The following is a 24,279-nucleotide window of genomic DNA, read 5'->3' on the forward strand; positions in this document are numbered from 1 at the left end:
AAATACACTACCAAACTATACAAAATATAAGTGCTGTAAACACTGTTACCTAGAATATGGGTGAAATGTGTACACAACGCCCACTAACACAGGAACATACATATGTTAGAAAACACTTCTAGCTCCATGCTTTACACCACTGAGGCTTTCTTGTTTATTACTACGTACATAAATCAACGCCAAAATGCATTCAGACGATCATTCGTTTAGTTGGAGAGCCTAGAAGATTGCTGCATGTCCACACATAGATACTGAATATCAAGGGAACTCACGCTATATGCAATAATAATGTGATTGAGAAAGCACTTAGCAGCTAGACTTTGCAAGTGCAAACAATTTTTAATCAAACCTTTTGGTGGCTACAACCCGCTGTACTCTTAAGCGGCGCCTTGGGTAATTTATTTAATTCTATCGCGTGCACCATTGCTACAGAAGTGTGGAGTTTATTTTATTAAAAGATTGAGACATAAACGTTTAGCCCTGGCTCTAGCATAATTGCAGTCGTACAGCTAAACTTTTCTGTTTGTTCGGCCGTTAATACAGGAGCAATAATGTTTTGCATGTGCGGCATAATTGTTGCTACCACTTCTTATTTATTCGTAGATAAGCTATGCAATGGCTTGTTACTTTATTTATCTCAAATACGAAAACAGGAAATTACTTTGCTTCCTTGAGAAAGTTAAATTCCTTTGAATGAAATTTCGTTGTAGAGTATTCACAATACTATTTTATTTGTTGCTTCGTTTTTTGGACATAAAAGGGCACTGGGAGCACTTGAAACTTCTATTATATATGAAAATTAAACATACTATTTAAATTATATAATTGAGAAGTAATTGCTGTTAATTGTTTGGCTGCCTGCGTTCATCCTTTTACTAACATGTAACACAATTTGAAAACCCTATATCATTCGAGGATGACAACCAGCAATAAAGAGGAGCACATCCGTGGTCGTAGCGCATTCTACTATTTCTAAAATTCTGTACATTTTTCTTAAATTCTAATTTCAAAATCTATGAATCTTATAAGTCTTTAGAAAGTTTTCTTTAATTTTGTCCATATACATACATATATCCAATTGTCTCAAATTGAATTTTTTCACAAATGAGACAAATTTCGTTTCAGAATGTTTTTTGAAATATAAAACCTAAAAAATACTAAAAATGTTTTTTTACCTTTCTGATAAAAGTGTATGCAATAAAATGACTTTGAAAATTCGAATTTCCTCACGAATAAAAAATTGCTTACAAATTTATTACATTTGCTTATTTGGCAAAAACAGTAGCCTCATAATAAAAAGAGGGTTGCCGCTTACATGCAGATGACTTTTCATTTAATACAAGTAATGCATAAAAACAATAAAATAGTATATCTATAGTCTAAGTGACATAACTGTAGTGTTTATTTCATTGCTTTGCACTTTTTGGATTTTGGGTAGGGTTATAATACATATAGATCTTTACATAAAAATTACTTCTAAGTAAGCCTCTTCATACTTTTCCTGGTAAGTAGCTAACATACATATACACTCAGTCCTTTTTTTACGCGATCTCTTTTTACGCTATTTCACTTTAACGCGGTTATTTTTGCAGCGCAAATTCCTTTTTTTTACGCGAATTTCTCACTTTAACGCGATTGCTTTTTTTCGTTTTTTGCTTGGTCTTAAACTTGCAGCAGAATTGGAAAATTATTTTGTAGCAAATGATACTGACGCCGAACGTGCACGAATTTTTCAAAAAGAATTGAGTCTCTGCATGTTAAGATATGAAGAACTACATCGGAATTTCTTACTATTGATTCTGATACAAATTCTAGTGATATCAGTGCCGGCCATCAAAATAAGCGGCTAAGAATAATTTCCACTACGGATAATGACAGTGATTAAACAGCATTCAACGGTTTTTCCAATAAATCTACCTATTTTCTATTTTCTTCTCTTTTATATATGGTTTTTGTTTTGTATTTTTTATTTTGATATGAATGAATAAATCATAAGTCTGAAATTTAAAACTTATTGTATTATTTTTGAATATTTTTTTGCGCGTATATTTTGTTATACGCGATATTTTTTATAATCGGAACCAATTCGTCAGTTAATATTGGAAAACTAACCATTTTTACGCGATTTTTTTTACGCGATTAGTGGCAGAACCAAAAATCGCGTAAAAAAGGACTGAGTGTACATTCAAATAAAATATAATAAGGTCATATTTTTTTCTTGATAAAACAATTGACGTTCGGGTGCAACCGATCGTTTTACACTCTCGCAATTTGAAAAGATCAAACGCGAGAATATAGTAGAAGGTATTGAAAAACTTTGTATGCAATAGTTAAGGAAGGGCTATGTTTGGGTGTTACCGCACATTATATACTCTTGCAACTTGCAGGAATCAAAGCCCGAGAAATCCGTTCGGGAGTTGGGGGTATTATTGACCAGATTTAATCTATTTTTCCAACACCACATACTATTAACATGCCATATACTGAAAATATTCTCTGAGATTCATTAAGATATCTCACATACTATGTCAAGGTTTCGCCCAAGTTTTTTGTCATACGTAAATTAATTGAAAGTTAATACATATATGTACTTCCTTAAAGCTCCGGCTCCTTATCAAGCTTAATCAAAACTTATATCAGTAAGAACTTTTTGTGTGGTTTAGAAGTTATTTTGTTTTCCTGAACACTTTATGATTTCGCTTCTAAAATGCAATTATGCTTTTCAGGGCGTTTTTTATTATATCCGCATCATCTATTAATAAACAATGAAACAAAAAAATATTACTGTAGGCATAAACTGCGAAGGCACAAATAATGAAAAAATGTCCAAATGAAATGCAAAAAATGCTAAAGTGAAGTGAAGCAGACTATACCGCTAGAAATTTGCATAATTGTGGGTTGCAAATGGAAGTTGTCAGTCACTTAGTCAGGTGACTCTGCGTCACCGCAATGCTAGAAGGCAAGCTGAACACAGTCATCAGGCCATATATCTGCTTAATACGCTTGGAAAAACATATGAAATAGAACGAAATATAATAATAAGAAGAAAACGAAATGGAGGATAGCACACAAAAGTATTTTATACGGCAAACTAGTGCTATAAAGGTGGTAAAAACTTGTAGTCGGCAAACTCTTTTACTCTTAAATATACAAATATACAGACACTTGTACATAAATAAAACATCACACAACAATGAGAATTAATGTCATCTAGAAGAAAAGAGCACAATGAGTTAGCATGAGCAAAACAACAAAAAGGACTATAACCTAACAAAAGAAATGGCTGTAAATGCTCACTCCATAGTTGACAGCAGCTATAGGTATAGACGACTCGTTCTAAATACCTCATCACTACTTAACCACTTGACACCTTTGAAGTCAAGCCACTGAGCTTCTTGCTGCTTTGATGATTATGAGGTATCTTTAAGTTTACCAGGAAGTTTGTGACACCTAAAAAGAAACGTCGAAAACCCTACAAAATATATATAGCTGAGTCCATTAGTCAAGTCTGTCTGTCTCTCCGTTTGTACATATGCGGCCTAGTGCCTCAGTTTTTAGATCTCCACTAGAAATTTTGCACACGTCCTTTTCTCACCAAGAAACTGGTGCTAAAGCATATAGCTGCCATATAAGCTGAACAGTCCGAGTCAAGTGCTAATATAGAAATATGTATTAATTAACGAGATATCTTCGAAGAATTTGGCGTTTATTATTTCCTAAGGCGCAAGGCGATTTCCGATGAAATTAATGGCGTTGAGTCTTGGATCTATACTTAAGACCCGGAAACAGACGATAATTCAGATATTGCATATCATTGCTATGGTGAGCCGAAACCGAAAAAAACACGTCAAAGCAGATCAAAGGTAAGATTATGCCGTTTATCGAGGTGTGGTACTCCCCGAATTCCTTCAGACCGGCCCAATCAATATTATTTGGGTGTTATGGATCGATTCCGCAAAGCTATTCGTAAAATGAGGCCGGAATTATGGGCCGACAACTCTTGGCTTTTGCACTACGATGCACCTTCGAATATTGCATTGATTCTTCATGAGTTTTTTCGCCAAATTTTCAACGAAAATCGAGTCCAAGCCTACGTATTCGCCTTATCTAGCTCCTTGTGACTTCTGGCTTTTTAGCGAACTCAAACAACCGCTCTAGTTAAATAGATTTTAGTCAATTGATGATATTAAACGTGAATTCCTCCTCGCATTGAACGTTGGCACAAGAGCATGAGGGCCGAAGAGGACTACTTTGGGGGAGACAAACATAGATTTTGAAGAATAAATTAAGAATTTTAAAATTTTGAACAAATTCTAACTGTTTTGATTATGATTGCTGATATCTCTGTGGTTATCTAGCTCTAGGGACTTCTTTATAGCCCTTGTTCTTAAGAATTTTTCAGGTTTTTTTTTTTTGAAAAAATGTATTTCGTGAAATGCAGTAATAATTTTGTATCGATTGTATACGTTAAATTTAGGTTTTGTAAGTTAAACCTTATTTTTTAGTCTTCCTATTTAAATATAATAAGTACAGTGAATTTCTCTAATTACTACGTTTTTCACATATTACAAAGAGCTATAGAACGTATTAGCTGCTACTAATGTCACTCATACGATTTGTTCTCCTCATCTGTATTCGGATAAGAAGTAAAACTTCTTTTTTTTTCAAACAATCGAAATGAATAAATAATGTAGTTCCCCAAAGTCTATATTCACACTAACGCATATGTAAGGAATTGGGATTTAATTAAAACTTCTCTGTAAATTTGTCGCTTTGGCACACAAATTCTTATGTCAAATGTGGGCTTGCTCTTACTTAACATATGCGCAAGCGCATTGCCTATTGTTGAAATGGTTTAAGAAACAATTCCATTAGAGCATGTATGTATAAGTGTGCTATGTTCTAAGAATGTAAATGTAAGTTGTTTTACATACATATGTACATACAATCAGTTTACTTCCGTATACAGTTATCTTTCTTATGTGCGACAGTACAAATTCACATTTCCATTTTAGTTCAGCGGTTTTAGCACATGTCAAGCTTGTTTCCTCTTTCTCACAATGACATTTTTGCTTTTCGCTTACGACCAAAGTTCATTTTGAATGAAATATTGCAACAAATTTATAAATACCTAACATATTAAGTGTTTCCTACAAATATACTTAGTTTGCTAAACTATGCGAATAATTTCTCATTCCTTATAGCTATAGTATAATGATAGCTGTATATTGAAAATGTGCGAAACTGTTGGTACATGGGTGCAATACCTATGCGAGTATTTGCATTTACATGTACGGCATACTCAGACTTACACAACATGCTTGTACGTTTTGTTCCGTTGCAAGTGAGTTGTCAAGTAGGCACAGTCTACCATCTGCCGCTTTCCGTGCAGCAATTGCTACTCAGAAAGAAAATAGTTGCGCTACTTTCACAAAACATTCTGCGATATTATATTTCATTCTTAATGTTATATAACATAGGCTTTAAAAATGTTGAATGAATGGAAACAAAATTTATGTCTGTTCATATCAATGATTTTAATAGTAGTGAGAACCTTGTTTTTATCAGTAAAATTATTATACGCAAAGGTATTAATTTTATTCCACCAACATTTGTGGAAAGAAATTATTTCAGTTCTTCCCCCTACCAATGTTTGTAAAGCAAGGAAATCTAAATTTCTGTATCTTGCAATAATTGTTAATTTTAATTTGTTTTTTATTTAATTTTTTTTTATTTAAGATTATTTTAACAACTGAATAAGACATTAGTAAATATATTTTCTTGGAAAATATTGTAATCCAGAATTTCTCCTGTGCAGACCTTTTCATCTCATAGGCAGAGGTGCATGTATTTTTAAATTTAATTGAAAGTAAATTTGTTTAAGCATCTTCACAGCATTGTTTTACTATAAATTATTAGGTAATGTCAATTTTGATTTAAGGATATAACCAGCTGATGCCTTAATACTTACGTGCGTAACTATGAACTTACCTAATAAGCACATATTGATACTGATGTCTTATCAGATCTTCATTGAGGCGCTTGACTTTGTAATAAAGTCGTCTCTGTAAAATATTTGTTTCTTCTTTCACAGCTTTATTTCAAGTTCATTTGGCTTTTCTTTCATTTTGATTCCAACTTGGAGACTTACACAATAAAAATATAGTGCATTAATTACATTGAAGATTTTTCTAAATGAAAATTCTATATATTTTTCTCATGACCTTCTTCTGTTAAAAAACTTGTTCCAATAAATCACTTAATTTTGCCCTCTGCAACAGATTTTATCAAAACACCATTGATTGAATATTTTATATAAAAAAGAATTCATTCAAAAAATAGCAAATAAAAATTTTTGTAAATGTTAAAGTTGTCAAATTATTTGCCAATTTGCCAAAAATTGAGATAAGTATATCGATGCCCCGTTGCTGAGATTATACACATTAAATGTTGTAAAAAATAATAGCGTGAAAAGATTCGCGATTTAATTTCATTTATTAGCACATATGAATATTATAAGTTACTGTAAATAACACAAATATCGTTCTGAGGTTATATGGTATAACATCGAACTTCATCACAAAGCTGTAAGTTGCTAAATTGCAACGCTAAGCCAATTCCCGAAATTAAACAGACAACCTACGTTTTAAAGTTGTTAGTTCCGAAAACTATAATACCAACTGCATATTAAAAAATTGTTCATCAAACTGCACGTCTGTACGTACGTACGTGACAGCATAAACAATTCCACTCGCATAAAACTTTATTACGAAAACTAAAATAATTTAACTCCTTTAGTTTTCACTCCATAAAAAGCTGATTTCTGCAAGAACCTGCGAATTTAGAAACTATTTACAGTGGTTTACCGATATCAAAATAATAATACAAGATGTGTTCCAAAGTAAACAGGACTTAAAGAAACAACAGAACAAATGGTTTTTAGTGCAAAATCAATTTATTTTGTTCCAAATAGTCACCTTCCGCTTCAATACAGCTTTTTGCACAGTCCAAAAGCGTGTCGAACGAGTGCATTAGCTCGTTGGCCGGTATGGCCACCATGCATTGCATTTTTCCGAAAAAGAAGAAGTCGCACTGTGCCACATCACCGTGATATAAAAATTCCGTCAAAATTATTTTTTTTTTTGTTAAAGTTATTGAAGGTTACAATTTAGGGCATGATAAAATTGTAAAATTATTTTCTCATACACTACTAGAGATAAATCGAAATTTTGTGAAGACAAAGAAAAATGTTCATACTATATTATAAATATTTCGCGCTCGTGAGCTCCCAACATCTGTGTTACAAACAAGCATAAGGGCATTGCGCACCGATGGATGTGCCATACGTTTTAAAAGCGGTAGGGGGACAAAAATTCAATATCTTTGGAATGGTATGAATGCACATAATTTTTGCATATTATTAAAGGTGAATATTTTCCGCGTTGTGTCACAAATGAAAAATTTCAATTGTTTAACAAAAAATGATGTAAAATTTTATTATTTAAACAGATGGATCGTGAAAAAATATTTATAATATAGCACGAACATATTTCATTGGGTTCACAAAATTTCATCGATTTATTTTCAGTAGTTTATGTGAAAATAATTTCACAATTTTATCATGCTCTAAATTTCAACCTTCAATAATATTAACAAAAAAAATTATTTTGATGAAATGCTTATTTCACGGGGTATGCGTCCTCTTCGTAATGAACTGCACATTTTAAAAATCGGAGATTTTTCCAATTTTTCATGAACCACTTGACCTGGTTTGACCCATATTCAATCTTAACATTTGCTTCAAATATCAGTTTCAACATCATGCATATAAGAAAAATATCTGGCAACAACGATGCTATTCATTTATTATTGACTTATTTATGACATACACTGCGTATAAGTAATTTATCGGCGTACCCAATGGAGTACTGCTGGCCGACTAACCTAGTAAAAATGGTGAGAGAAAGTGTTGGTTTAGTTTTGGTGTACACATCTACTTAAAAATATTATAAAGAGCGATAAACTTTTTAAAACCTTAAATATAAATTGCACCATTACATGCATTCTAACTTATTCTGTAAACGCATGTATGTATGTATGTGGGTTATATGTATTAATATTAAATTTTGTTGCTTCAGCATAACTCAAATAAATCATTTCAGAGGAATGCAAATAGTGTTTACACCGCTTAAAAAATCGCCGGCAACAAAAATGATAAAAATAAATTAAGTCCAAACGAAAGTAGTTAAGGAATGTCAAAGTTGGAAGGCAACCGAAATCTATTTCTCGCAAATTAAGTTCTATATGAGATATGCGTGTACATTTTAAACAAAAATAGGAAGTATTGAACCCACTATTCACAATAACAGAAGAAAACTTACAATTTTATTAAAAACAGTGCTCTCTGAATTTCACTTACATTTCATATATACAAGGTGTGTTTCAAAATAAACAGTACTTAAAGAACAGAACAAATGGTTTTTTCGGCAAAATCAATTTATTTTATTCAAAATAGTGTCTTTCTGCTTCCATACAACTTTTTGCATGGTCCAAAAGCATGTCGAAGGAGTGTTTTAGCTCGTTGGCCGGTATGGCCGCCAGTATGCCGGCGCAAGCCTTTTGAATGGCCTCTACTTATGCAGACGTTTCCTTTCATGGGCAAATGCATTTTTCCGAAAAGGAGGAAGTCGCAGGTGCCATATCAGGTGAATACGGAGAGTGGTTAATGGTTAAAATGTGATTTTTGTTCAAATAATCGGTCACAAGCGTCGATCGAATGTTGGATTCTGATCAATTTTTGGTCGTCGGTCAGTTAGCCCAAATGTTCGGTCAAAATGCGATAAATCAATGTTTTGGAGATGTTCAATTCCATTTCCATGAATTTCTATGATCAGACGAAAACTGATTTTTGATGAATTTACGTACAGTTTCGTTGGAATTTCCGGTGATCACGGATTTTGATTGGCCCACATGTTGATCATCATTTATGTCCTCACGACCACTTTGAAAACGTTGAAACCACTGGTGACTCTGCTACGGGATAGGCAATCATCGCCATAACGGTGTAGTCTGGTAACTTATGCCTGTTTTCGGGACTTCTTTGGAGAGTGGTTTTTTATAGAAAAATAAAAATGAATTATCTTGAATATTTAGAGTGTTTATATTTACATATTGAAAATATAAAAACATTTATTTGAAAAAATTTAATACTTTATTACCGTTGTTATTTTTATCGATTTAGAAGAGAAAAAGTTAGGACTCGGGCCGACCAGAAAAACAATGAGAAAAACGCGTTTAAAGTTCAGCAACTCCGAGAGAGAGGACTCAGAGGCGCTCTAGGAAACTCGTCATAACTCCCGAAATATTTCGAATTTCTGTCTAAAATTTTCAAAGTATATTCTCAAGACATTGTACTTTCAAATTAAGCACAAAAAGATTTCGATTTTTTGAACCCAAGTTATCAGACTACTACCATAAACTTGTTTCATCAATTGAAACGTTTCACAAAAAATTTTGAAACAAAATTTAATGTTGCTCTTTTTCGCACCGATAACACAAACATATTGACGCAATAACTTCACTGGACAATCGAGATTCTAACGCACTAGTCGACATATATCGGGTGATTTTTTAAGAGCTTGATAACTTTTTTTTAAAAAAAACGCATAAAATTTGCAAAATCTCATCGGTTCTTTATTTGAAACGTTAGATTGGTTCATGACATTTACTTTTTGAAGATAATTTCATTTAAATGTTGACCGCGGCTGCGTCTTAGCATGGTCCATTCGGAAAACAATTTTGGGCAACTTTTTCGACATTTCGGCCGCCTTTTGAATAGCCCGAATTTCTTCGGAAATGTTGTCTTCAAAAGCTGAAGAATAGTTGCTGGCTTATTTCTGTAGACTTTAGACTTGACGTAGCCCCACAAAAAATAGTCTAAAGGCGTTAAATCGCATGATCTTGGTGGCCAATTTACGGGTCCATTTCTTGAGATCAATTGTTCCCGAAGTTTTCCCTCAAAAATGCCATAGAATCGCGACCTGTGTGGCATGTAGCGCCATCTTGTTGAAACCACATGTCAACCAAGTTCAGTTCTTCCATTTTTGGCAACAAAAATTTTGTTAGCATTAGCGATCGCCATTCACCGTAACGTTGCGTCCAACAATCTTTTACGGTCCAATGATTCCACCAGCGTACAAACCACACCAAACAGTGCATTTTTATTGTTGGCCACCAAGATCATCGATTTAACGCCTTTCTATTTTTTGTTACGTCAAGTCTAAAGTTCTACAGAAATAAGCCAGCAACTATTCCAGCTTTGGAAGACAACATTTCCGAAGAAATTCGGGCTATTCCGGCCGAAATGCTCGAAAAAGTTGCCCAAAATTGGACTTTCCGAATGGACACAAACGCAGCCGCGGTCAACATTTAAATGAAATTATCTTCAAAAAGTAAATGTCATGAACCAATCTAACGTTTCAAATAAAGAACCAATGAGATTTTGCAAATTTTATGCGTTTTTTTTAAAAAAAAAGTTATCAAGCTCTTAAAAAAATCACCCGATATATGGCGCCACCTGTTTACTTTGGAAGGCTAGGATTTTTTGAATTTCAGTTATTTTATAGAGGCTTTCAGTTTATTATTTATTTCTACAAAACAAGTAAGGTAAAGCTATTTCGGATATAATCAAACATTTCATATTCTTGCAACTTTTAGAAATCAAAGCCGATGAAATTCTTTTAGGTTTTGGCAAATATATTTTTAAATAGTAAAGCTAGGCTATGTTCGGGAGGAATATAATATTTTATACTCTTGTAGCTTGCAAGGATCAAAGCCCGCGAAACACTTATACATAGGTGTTGGAAAAACTTTTTATTAAACCTGCAAATTGGCCGCTATTTGTGTCAAAACGTCAACTGGTAGTTCGAAAATTTGCATTTGGCACAAAAACATACTAAAAGCTGACTTATGTCGAGGTTCCTTTTTTAGATAAAAAACACAGATACTTCAAATTTAATGGGGAATGTTTATTATCATACGTTATAACATTCATTGGCATTGAAGATTTTTTCTTTCAGATGTCGCCCGCGGCTACGTCTCAGATGGTCCACCCGTGGAGTGCAACGCTCTTTAGGTTGCTCTTCGTCCCAAATGCCGCAAGTTTGCGTGTTTACATACCCACTGAGCTAGAATCGCCTAAACAAAATTTGGTTCGAAAACGTCGGATTTTCTTGGAAGTTTTCAAGAGCTCTTAAAGCGAAACAATTTAGCTTGAGAAAGTCGAGTGGCTTCAGTTGTTGAACAATCTGTATTTTGTACGCTTTCAAATTATGATTTGAGTGACATGCGTAAGACAACTCTTTGCAGAACGTGAATTTTCGAAATAAAGTCGAACCATTTGTATGCATTGCTCTGGCGTAAGCCTTTCCATGAATGTCAAACAATACTGAACAAAAATAACATAACAACTCACGCGTGATCTGTCAAGAAAGGGCTATTGCAAAAAGTACATATACTTGGATCACCCGTTATAAAGAAGCTAATTATTTATCCGATTTAGAAAAGGATTATCTCCGAATTTCTATAAAATATTATACTACGTTATTTATATATTACTATTTGCTATAGAATGTATTCGCTGCGAGTAATGTCACTCATACGCCCCGTCCGTATCAAGTAAAGCTTTTAATTTTTAAAGCAAATAGCAATAAATTTCTTTCTATTTACTATCCATATTTAACTAGAATTTAATTATATGAAATATTAAATTGCGAAATATTCGCACAGTAATATGAAAAAATATACCCCAAATTCAATACAATTGAAACTAAAAAACAAGTAAGGAAGGGCTAAGTTCGGGTATCACCGAACATTTTATACTCTCGCATGATAAAGTGATAATCGAGATTTCATTATCCGTCATTTACATATTTTTCAAATACCGTATTTGTGTAAAGTTTTATTCCGCTATCATCATTGGTTCCTAATGTACTATATATTATACAGAGAAGGCATCAGATGGAATTCAAAATAGCGTTATATTGGAAGAAGGCGTGGTTGTGAACCGATTTCACCTATATTTCGTACATGTCATCAGGGTGTTAAGAAAATATTATATACCGAATTTCATTGAAATCGGTCTAGTAGTTCCTGAGATATGGTTTTTGTTCCATAAGTGGGCGACGCCACGCCTATTTTCAATTTTTTAAAAAGCCTGGGTGCAGCTTCCTTCTGCTATTTCTTCCGTAAAATTTAGTGTTTCTGACGTTTTATGTTAGTCCGTTAACGCACTTTTAGTGATTTTCAACATAACCTTTGTATGGGAGGTGGGCGTGGTTATTATCCGATTTCTTCCATTTTTGAACTGTATATGGAAATGCCTGAAGAAAACGACTCTGCAGAGTTTGGTTGACATAGCTATAGTAGTTTCCGAGATACGTACAAAAAACTTAGTAGGGGGCGGGGCCACGCCCACTTTTCCAAAAAAATTACGTCCAAATATGCTTCTCCCTAATGCGATCCCTTGTGCCAAATTTCACTTTAATATCTTTATTTATGGCTTAGTTATGACACTTTATAGGTTTTCGGTTTCCGCCATTTTGTGGGCGTGGCAGTTTGCCGATTTTGCCCATCTTCGAACTTAACCTTCTTATGGAGCCAAGGAATACGTGTACCAAGTTTCATCATGATATCTCAATTTTTACTCAAGTTACAGCTTGCACGGACGGACGGACGAACGGACGGACGGACGGACAGACAGACATCCGGATTTCGACTCTACTCGTCACCCTGATCACTTTGGTATATATAGCCCTATATCTGACTCTTTTAGTTTTAGGACTTACAAACAACCGTTATGTGAACAAAACTATAATACTCTCCTTAGCAACATTGTTGCGAGAGTATAATAATGTAACCGAAAAGCTAAATCAGACGAACATTAAAACTTCCATATAAATTTGTCACTTTGCCATACAGATTCTAATGTCAAATGTGGGCTTGCTCTATTTTACTTAGCATATGCGGAGCCGCATTGCATTTGTTTGTTACAGTATACATGTATGTGTGTTATATTAGAAGCATCTAAATGGAAGCTATATGTATATGTGCTGGTGTTATCATGCACGACAATACAAATTCCCAACTCCATGTCGGCTCAGCTGTTTTCTCCTTCTCACAGTGACATTTTTGCTTGAACCAAAACTCAGTTTTAGTGAAATGTGGTACCAACTATAAAATAGAGTATATTTTAAGTGTATGTTCTTAGTTTGCTGAACCATGCATATAATTTATACAAGACTTCTCATTCCTTATAGCTATAGTACAAAAGATATATATATTGAAAATCTACAAGACTCGCACAGAATACTTATACGTTCTGTTTAGCAAGTGAGTTGTTAAGTTGTCACTATTTACTATATGAGGCTTTGCGTGCACTATATGATGTGACACCGCTATTTTATTATTAAATTAATATGACATAGTCATAGACATAAGCAGAGATGCATGTATTTTTTAATTTAACTGAAAATAGAATTGTTGAAGGATTTTCACTTCATTATTTTACGATAAGTGTTCTTCGATAATGTCAGTATATGTATGCAGCTTGTGAAATTAGTATGTGATCGATCGATCGGCCAAACTGTCAACAAGGAATACTATTTAAATGTGATGCAATTTTCAACAAATATCGTACGACAACCACCGTATTCGCCTGATTTCGCTCCGTGTGCCATTCAGTAAAATCAAACTACCGCTCCGGGAAAACCGTCATGAGTCAATTGCATTCATTAAACATTATTCGCTATGCGCATTGGAATTGTTCCGGAAATTGGCCTTAACATTGACACAAGTGCATACAGGCCAAAGGATAAATTAAATTGAAAATTTTAAAAGTATGAAGCGAGCCTTACTACATTTGGCTCATAGTAGTATTTCTCTCTATAAAAAGTTGACTGTTGCAAGCATCTTGAAAATTTCAAGTTTTCAAAGTGTTTTGCCAACGTCAAAAGCAGCATTTCGAAAACGAAGGTAAGAGTAAGTTATTTAAATGTTTTCCAATTAGATCAAAAAGGAAAAAGCTATTATTATTTTTATCGGCCATTTGAGATAAAGTCAATACTTTTTTCTAAAGATTTATATTTAATAATTTGTGTAAAAATTATTATAGTTTAAAGTAACTATATTTAATATTTTGTTAAGCTTACATTAAATACCATCGTATATTATAGAAATACAACCTTATCCCATTGTCTCTCATGTAAACGCAATTACTAAGTGGGCATCTAAGTGGCGCATAAAATTAAACGACACATTCATATCGACTTTACCTTGAAAAAGCCGGCATATTGTCCAATTTATATAAATAACATTCCTATACCATATCATAACAGTGCTAAGTACCTAGGTATCACCTTAGATGCTAAGCTATGCTGGAAAGAGCATGTCAAAAAAAAAGGAGCGAGCTTGGTATGAAGTTTGGCAAACTTTACCACCTAGTTGGCAGGAAATCCACGCTATCAATTAAAAACAAACTGTTAATATATATATGCATAAGTCAAAGCTGTATTGCCAGCATTCAGCACTTTCAAAGTAAGATACTAAGGAGTTTAGTTAATGCTCCTTGGTACATTAGATCTGCTGACCTGCACCATGATCTAGGCGTGAATTCAGTGGCAAATGAAATCTCCAAAATAGCAAAGTCTCACGAACTGAGGCTTAGACAGCACGTTAAGCCTCCAGACTCATCGAAACTGCTGGACGAGAAATACGGTTGAGACGCAAGAAGCCTTCCGATCTAGTAAGACAATAGTAGCAGCTAATGTATTTCTTAACATTTAGCTTTTAAGTTTCTCTCCTAATTAATTAGACTAGAACTGTTGTTAGTATTTTATTTTTATTTTCAGACGTCGTGGAGGCTGAATTTACCGACCGTAGTGCCAAAGATACCTTCTTTGCCCACCCTGGCGTTAAAGTCGCCAAGCACCATTTTGACATCGTGGCGGGGGCAGCTCTCATAAGCGCGCTCCAAGCGCTCATAGAAGGCATCTTTGGTCACATCGTCTTTCTCTTCCGTCGGGGCGTGGGCGCAAATCAGCGATATGTTGAAGAACCTCGCTTTGATGCGGATTGTGGCTAGACGTTCATACACCAGAGTGAATGATAGTACTCGGCGACGGAGTCTCTCTCCCACCACGAATCCAACACCAAACTTGCGCTCCTTTATATGGCCACTGTAGTAAATGTCACAAGGACCTACTCGTCTCTGTCTTTGTCCCGTCCATCGCATTTCTTGGACGGCGGTGATGTCAGCCTTTATTTTTGCGAGGACATCAACCAGCTGGGCAGCGGCACCTTCCCAATTAAGGGTCCGGACATTCCAGGTGCATGCCCTTATATCGTAGTCCTTATTTCGTTTGCCATGGTCATCATCAAAAGGGGGGTCTCTCATCCGAGGCTGTTTTGTCTTTTTCATTGGTACTGATTTTTACGTGGCGGGTCCCAAACCCAGCGCACAACCCTATGTAGGGGATGTTTCGCCTTCTCACTTTAGCTCGCCTTCAAACGGATGTTCTTAGGCTACCCAGAGGATACTTGGTCAAAGACCGGAAGTCATGAGCTGCTTGAGCCGTATGTAAAAGAATCGTTTCTGGTCATTCCCAAGTGAATGGCGATCAGAGAACTTTCCTCACTTGCGTAAACTTCTACACATGACTCCATCCTCCAATGTAAAATAATACTAAAAAAAAATGTAAACACATTGATCAACACAATTTCATTTCTATTTTGCAAACCAAATATCAAGAGATTACTCTTGTAAAAAAATTAATAAGAATAAAAACTGTCAGTGGAAATGACGGATAAAAACTATAGGGAAACCGTGTAAAAAATCACATTTGCTTTCAAAATAAAAAATAAGCTGGCATGGCCATGACATGACCTACTAACTTGTTGCTCACTCATATTTGTTTTAAAATGAAAACCTGGAAAAGCTAGCAAATTTTGGGGATAAATTGTTAAAATTAAAAAGCGTGGATTTGCTGCTGATGTTCGTGCTTTTTTTTTTGTTGCTGCCTATCTCGTTGTTTAGTTAATTTGTCGATACTTCTGATCTGTTTGCTTGATGTCACTGAACATTTTTGACCGCCTACTCCCCATCTGTTTGACAAATGATAAAAATCTGTATCTAGGCATAAATAATCATACAGATATACCTTTATATATAGTACAACGTAAAGTTGGTAAAGTGTGCGATTTTCTAAATGTATTCGAATACAATTGGACTTTCATTTATCAGTACGACTTTGTTCTCCATATGCTACTTTAGCCGAATACCCAAACCTTTGGTTTAATGCAACTGTAATAATGACCGAAACTACAGATATGGAGACATACATATGGTTCATAATACTTTGAAACCACTTAGAGACGAATTACTATGTCACAACAGGCTTTCTATTATGCACTTATAAGATCAAACCAAATTTTATTTCTTTAAAAATATGTTGCAGAAACTTTACAATTTGTAATTTAAACACAATTATTCAAATATGAGTGTGGTAAAATATTTTTGGCAAACTGCCAAGTCAAAAAAAGAAGAAGGGAAGAGTTTGCCTGATTATATCAAGAAGAAAAACTATTTCATCTATAATTTTATTGCATCAAGTGTTTAGCATAAAAGTAGAACTAATTCATTATGGCCTTTGTGTGTACCTAACTTTGTGTCATCAAACAAACAGTCGTCGCACTCGCGACTTGGAACTCACGTCACTGTTGACAGTCATAACTTTGAAGTCGTAGATAATTTCGTCTATCTTGGAACCAGCGTAAACACCACCAACAACGTCAGCCTAGAAATCCAACGCAGGATAACTCTTGCCAAGAGGTGCTACTTCGGACTGAGTAGGCAATTGAGAAGCAAAGTCCTCTCTCGACAAACAAAAACCAAACTCTATATGTCCTGCTATATGGTGCAGAGGCTTGGACGATGTCAACAACTGATGAGTCGACGTTGTGAGTTTTCGAGGGAAAAGTTCTGCGAAAGATTTATGGTCCTTTGCGTGTTGGCCAAAATATCGCATTCGATGGAACGATGAGCTGTCGAGATATATGACGACATTGACATAGTTCAGCGAATTAAAAGACAGCGGCTACGCTGGCTAGGTCATGTTGTCCGAATGGACGGAAACACTCCAGCTCTGAAAGTATTCGACGCTGTACCCGCCGGGGGAAGCAGAGGAAGAGGAAGACCTCCACTCCGTTGGAAGGACCAGGTGGAGAAGGACCTGGCTACGCTTGGCGCCACGTAGCGAAAAGAAGAAACGACTGGCGCGCTGTTGTTAACTCGGCTATAATCGCGTAAACGGTGTCTACGCCAATTAAGAAGAAGAAGAGTGTACCTAACATTCCATATCATAAGCAACAGATAGAAGCACTTTGTAAAATTTTGTCGCACAATATACTTGTATAGAAGAAATCAGAAAGAACGAAAGTTGCTTGAACAAAGAATGAAAAATATTCACAAAATTCGAGGCTAAAAGGCAATGTCATTTCGGCTGATTGGGCGGTCGAATGTGAAAAGTAAATTTGGCACGAGTGCGGACAAATAGAAAACATAGTCAAATGAAAAAAGATACAATTTAGTGAACCCGAAAAAATATCTACCATAGCTGTGGATTCAATTTGATGATGTGTAAAGCGCGCTTGCATTATGCAAAGGCTCGTCAATGAGTGCGAATGTTGGCTCGTTGGCGCCTAATAAAACTTGATTTTCCGCATGTCTTTTTTGGCAAAAGTCAATGCAGTAATAATAGTGATAAGCGTTTTCATTTGTAGCTGCAATTTTTTGTTGTCATGGGGGGGATTTGAGGACGACAATGCTAAAAGTAATTGATTATATTTTTCTCATAAAAGAGAATACTTTGTTATGAGTGTGTAGAAAAACTATATTTTACCAGTATGCTTGAGTCAAACATGTATGTACATATGTGTTGAACGTGGCTTTTGTAAATGAAACATGATTTATATGACTTTGGGGCGCCACTAAAACATTTCGTTTTGCAGAACAGCATTGGTGAATCCGGACAAAACTTTTAAGAGTTCGTGCTACTTCTACTATGCTTTTAAAATCTATAGAGCTAGGTCTAATATGGAAATGTTAGAAGAATGTTACATACTAAATTTAGTCGAAATCGGTAGCTCGGGTCTTTTCATTCCATCTCGGAGGTAAACTTTAACGTCTCTGGCGTGTTTAGTTATTGATTTATCGCGCTTTTAGTAATTTAGCCGTACCGTTATATGAGGAGTAAGCGAGGTTATCATCCGCTTTCATTCATTTTCACACTGCCGGTAGGAGTTTTTGTAATATTTCATCCATTAGGTAAGTGAACACACAACAGTTGTTGAAGTAAGCCCCATTCACTGCAGCCATAATTCCACAACACTTAAATTAATCTTGAAAGAGAGGCTCTAAAAAATCAACGGCCTACGGTGACGTGGCACTAGGAAAATATGAGTTAAAAAGTGTAGAGAAGACTAGTGTGAAAGAGAAGAGTGGCTTAAAAAGTGATGCAGTATATTATGCTGACCTCAATTTTCCAAATGGTTGTGGCCCTTGGCCGACTTTTCTGCTGTTGGGCTGTACAATGAGTCTAGTTGTTTTGCCCAAAGGTTTCCGTTCAGTGGGCTAACCTGCAAGCTAGGACAGACTTTCGAGTTGTATGCGACACATATTGAGATCAGAATTGGGATCAATGAAATTGCTCAGATTACCTACATACTGTACTACAGGCGCTAATTCCCAGGCGAACATGATTTCCCACCCTAATAGCCAGCTAAATGTTAGGTAGCTTTGCATACATGTTAATGTTCGACATTAGCAAACAATCCGATTTTAAATTCTGTTATATAGAGCGGGAAAAATGGGTTAACATATGCACTTGAATTATTTTATTAATGATACTACAAAATAAGTGTTTTAATCTTTTTAGCTAAAACGGAACGTTACTCACTTGAAAACATTGTATTGACTCTTTTTTTAACTCCAACAGATTTCTTGTTTCTTGGCCATAAACATTACTGCACCTTTTAAAGTCTTGGTTAGTTGCCATTATGTTAGTTTATAGCATATGTATAAAAAAGTTAAAAAAAATAGTATGTCTGTCTGCAAAAATGGAAAATTTCCATGGGCCTTTTGTAGCAAACATATGCACAAGTCTTAGTATATATCCATATACCTGCATACATGTTTACATATAGCAGAAATGGCTTAAATGCATTACGCCCTTATTAAATTTTCCGGTATTAATTTATGCAGCAAGTGGTCGACCAGCTGCTTTGATGTGCCCTTATTACTTCGTACTGACATAGCCGACATGTTCAAGCTAAGTGTGCATGAACACGCCAGTATGTAGCGGCAGTTGTCGGGCCATTCTTATAGGTAGTAGGCCAACCAGTTTATTGCTTATAATTGTAGAAAGCTAGTCATCATATATGTCTAAGCTTTTGAGTAATTATGCACTTTTTCACTCAAGTAGTACATAGCTTTATAAATGTTCAGACCGTAATGTTTTTGATGCATACTTCAGGGTTAGTAGGTTACTTGTAATACAGTTGCGGGCTCAGATAGAGAATGTTGACATTAAATACTCTTTTTGACTTTCAACATTTATGTTTTACTTGGCTGTTAAGTTTACAAGTTAGTTAGTCAAATTTAATTACCAGTTTTTTCTATAACATATTGAGAAACACTTATATTTGCATGTATGATTTACTTGATAAAGAAATAGTGCACACTATTAATACTTAGCTCGTTAAGTTATATGCATATGTATATATAAGCTAAGTTGTAAAAGCCTTAAAGCAAGATAATTCCATGTGACAAAGCCAGAAACCGACACCATGAGTATGGAATACTTTATTAAGGTGACTTTTTGGATAAAGATAAGTAAAGAAGTCATCTAACTAAAGTCATGTTGTAAAATATTTGCTAACTTAAACTTTCTCCGTAAAGGGAAAATAAATGCTGATATATTTACAGTTTTTAAAGGGAACACATATTCAGCCTTCCTGCAAATGAGTTACATTCAAATAAACCCTGCTTTCACTTTAAACGAATTCTGCCCCTTTTCGGTTATAAAATTTTGTTTTTAGATTACCAGTTAAAATTGCATATGTTTTAATGTGTTATATAAAAAAAAATTGTGCTACCAGTAGTTCGTTTTGTTTTTTAATAATAAAATAAAAATGTTTTACAAATTCACTTTTGATTACAACTCAAATCTAAGTGCAATATGGTAAAAGTTTTTGTATCCTATGCATTTTTTGCTAAATTTATTTGATGACTAGTACAATATTTTGTGGTAAGTGATTTTTTTTTTAATTTTCCAATGTTATTGTAAGCAAAAGAACGTACTAAAATGTCCATTAGTCATATATACAAATACTGCAAAAATAAAACATTTATTTGGTTAGGGCGTTGTGTTTTTCTAACAAACTGCAATTTGTATAAAATGTGTATGAATAGCACGTGGGACAGGCATACCAATTGCTATTTTTGCCATTTGCATAAGTATTGTTAAACTTTTGTATGACAAAAGTAAATAAATAAATAAAGTTTTTTAGACTAAAATATTTTTTTTAAAGAGTTCAAAAAAGAAAATTAAAGAATTTAATATGGCGGTTGCCTTTATATATTTCTATATATGTGTGTATAGTAAGTCAAGTGCACGTAATACACTTTAAATAGTAAGCGGAGCAGATCCACTTAAATTGATTTGGTTTTGTGCATAGAAAGAGTGTTTTTGCTCATCGTTACTGAGCCAACAGCCATACTCGGAAAATTACTACTAAGCACAAATTTATAATATAAGCTTACGAACTATTGCCTGATGGTCGTAGCTTTAAGAGTTCTTTCGCAGAAATAATCATTGTTGGAACTTCTGTTATCGATCGCAAAATATCGTAGCTTTAATTTTTATTTTTTGTGGTTCCTCGAATAACAATAAAACGTAAGTTAAAATAGTTAAATTTCAAAATTAATTTTCTGAAATGCATTCTAAGTTATAATTGTTATTATGAGTACCTAGCTAATTTCACTAATTCGCAAGACCATAAATAGAATCATAATAAAAGTTTTACATATATTTAACATGCGTATGTATATATACTTGTATAATCTGACCGTCTGCTGAAGAATTATATATTTATATCATTGACACATAATTTTCCCGCAATGTCTCACATCTCACGCAATCTTAAGTAACTGCAGCGTAGTTATATTCCTAACGAATGCTTCACATATTACTTACCATTTATACTACTAAGTGAATAAAAAGTAGTTGTCACTTAATCTAGTTTTTAATATCGAATGCTATTATAATAAATGTTTGCCTTTAGAGTAAAAATCCCAGGAGAGAGAATTAAAGGGTAAACAGGAAGTAACATAGTACATAAAATGTGCGAACATGTATTGCTGCACTCATACGAGTAAAATGTATTTGAGGCAAATAAAAAAATTACACTTTAGGGAGCGCATTAACTCCTTGCTTCCATGGGGCTTTTACCGACTTGAACACACACACACAAACATACAAGGTGCTTTCCAAAGTAAACAGGACTTTTTGACGCCATCTATATGTCGACTGGTGCGTTAGAATCTGCTATCTTTATCGATTGTCCAGTGAGAATTTCATGACATTTCATAAATTGGAAGTGAGGTTATTGCGTTTTGAGTGTCAGTATATTTGTGTTATCGGTGCGAAAATGAGTTTCGAACAAAGAGCCAACATTAAATTTTGTTTAAAATTGGTAAAACTTTTACCGAAACGTTTCAATTGATGAAACAAGTTTATGGCGATGATTGCCTATCCCGTAGCAGAGTGCACGAGTGGTTTCAACGTTTTCAAAGTGGTCGTGAGGACATAAATGACGATCAACATGTGGGCCAATTAAAATCCGTGATCACCGGAATTTCCATCGAAACTGTGCGTGAATGGGAAATGGAATTAAACATCTCCAAAACATCGATCGATGAAAGTAAATTTTTGTATTTTGTATTTTTGGCATAAAAGGTCGGCAAATTGTGTGGCGTAAATCAGGAACTGCCCTTGAAAAACCAAATCTTGTTGGTACAGTGAAACACGGCGTTGGTGGAATTATGTTGTGGGGTTGCATGGCGGCTGGTGGTGTGGGTCAGCTTGAATTTTTTGAATCCACAATAGATAAATGGGGTTACTTGACCATTTTAAAAAATAATTTGAAACAAAGTGCAGAGAATCTTGAATTATCTTCGACGTTTTGGTTCCAACAAGATAATGATTTGAAACATACTGCTGAAATTGTTAGACTTTGGCTCTTATGCAATGCTCCTCGACAGCTTAAAACGCCCCCTCAATCACCTGACCTCAATTATGTTGCGCATCTATGGATCTGTTAGAAAAAAGAATTTCATCATGCGATAACAAGTAAAGAGGCTTTACGAAGTGTTATGCAGGCAGAATGGTCCCGGATTACAGCTGAGGAAACAGATAAGTTGGTAAAATCAATGCCAAATCGATTGCGTAAGATTTTAAAACAACGTGGTAATCCAAAAAAATATTGAACTTACTATTTTTATCATTCTCAATGCTTTTGTAACTAATTTTAAAGCTGAACGCAGACTTTATGGTGCCTATATTTACTTGTTGTTACACTAAAATCCCGTTATCTCAAAAATGAAAATAGGAATCTACATTTTTGTTTTGTTTATTTTTAACTGAAGAATATAAGGAAGAAATACGTGTAAAAAATTTAAACAGAATTATCTATTAATATTGTATTTTTACTTCTCTTAAAAATATGTGTCCGATTAACGCAGACTTTATGGGCTATGTGTATATCAATACAATGGTTATCAGAGTTATGTCCTTCTCTATTCCCCTATGCGTGTATATTTTAAGTTCTACCAAGCGGCCCGTTGTTAAGGATAATTGCATAGTTCACATAAAAATTCGGTGTAAAGTCAAGGTGAGAGATATAAAAATGGGGGTTTTAAAAAAAGAAATTTAACAAAAAGGTCAAAAGGTGTAAAAATGTTATAAATAAATTAATTTTCTTCAATCATGTATATTTATTTATGCATATTGCTAACCCAAAAGTAATCAGATAACATCTACTTGGAAATGTATGGGTAGGTAGATATGTAGAGTTGTTGTCTAACGAGGCACCTAGGCTTTTAGGAGGCCAATTGTGATACGACTGGCAGTCAGAACCCTCACTCTATTGTCTCTTCTCTGATAACGCTGATGGTTCTGATGAAGTTCAGCAGTATAGAAAGTTTTATCTGTGCTTCCGAGACGCCGTCAAAAAACCTTCGACCGATAGTTGCGATTATATTCCTTATCAAAGCATTGTATTCGCATAGAAGATGTTTTATAGTCTCCTCCTCTTCTGCCTCCTGACGGCTTCTACAATATTCATTATTTGGCGTTCATAGTCATATTTGACAGTGACCTGTTAGCACTGTTGAGCAATATAAGGGTTGAATCCACATAGACGCGCCTATATTTACAACATGTTTGTGTAGATAAAATTTATGTTTATTTGATATTAATTTAGAAATATAGCTATCGAAGTTTTAGACATAATATTATCCCATCGGCTTTAAAAGCCTACAATGTTTTGCTAACTATTGATCTAATAAAATGTATTAACTTGAAAGTGACTATGTAGATTATTTAATAAAGTGCAGATAAAGACACAAAGACTTCGAAAAATATTGAGTGGAACTTCAAAAATTCAAAAGAGACGTTTAAACATGTTTAAAGCGGTCATGTGAATATTTTATTTCCTTGAACATTTACTAAAAAAACTAGGAATGAAATAAAATAAGTAAGTTATTTTTTTTTTTAATTTTGATAATTATCAATGATTTTTGTGTTCGCAGAGTAAATAATGAATAATAATTGATCCTGATAAATGCAAGATACACAAATAAAACTAGAAAGAATTTTTGTGTAATTATTTAAAGTTATTTTTAATAACTTTTTTTTAGATGTGACTAAGGACAGCGAAACAGGTACTAATCACGAACTCTATTCTTCATTGTACTATGATTCTTTCATCTATCTTTATAACCATTTGCATTCTCTAATGTTGGTGGGAGTCTCGCTGCAGCAGTTTAGCAGTTTTTAGCTCTTCTTATTTTTCTGCATTTTTACATTTAAAGTATTTTCATACTTCAGTGATGGTATCTCCGTTGAAGTTCATGGAAAACCTGCAACGGGCACAAATATAAGTAGC

The sequence above is a fragment of the Bactrocera neohumeralis genome, chromosome 3 (assembly GCF_024586455.1).
Source record: "Bactrocera neohumeralis isolate Rockhampton chromosome 3, APGP_CSIRO_Bneo_wtdbg2-racon-allhic-juicebox.fasta_v2, whole genome shotgun sequence".
Classification (NCBI taxonomy): Eukaryota; Metazoa; Arthropoda; class Insecta; order Diptera; family Tephritidae; genus Bactrocera; species Bactrocera neohumeralis.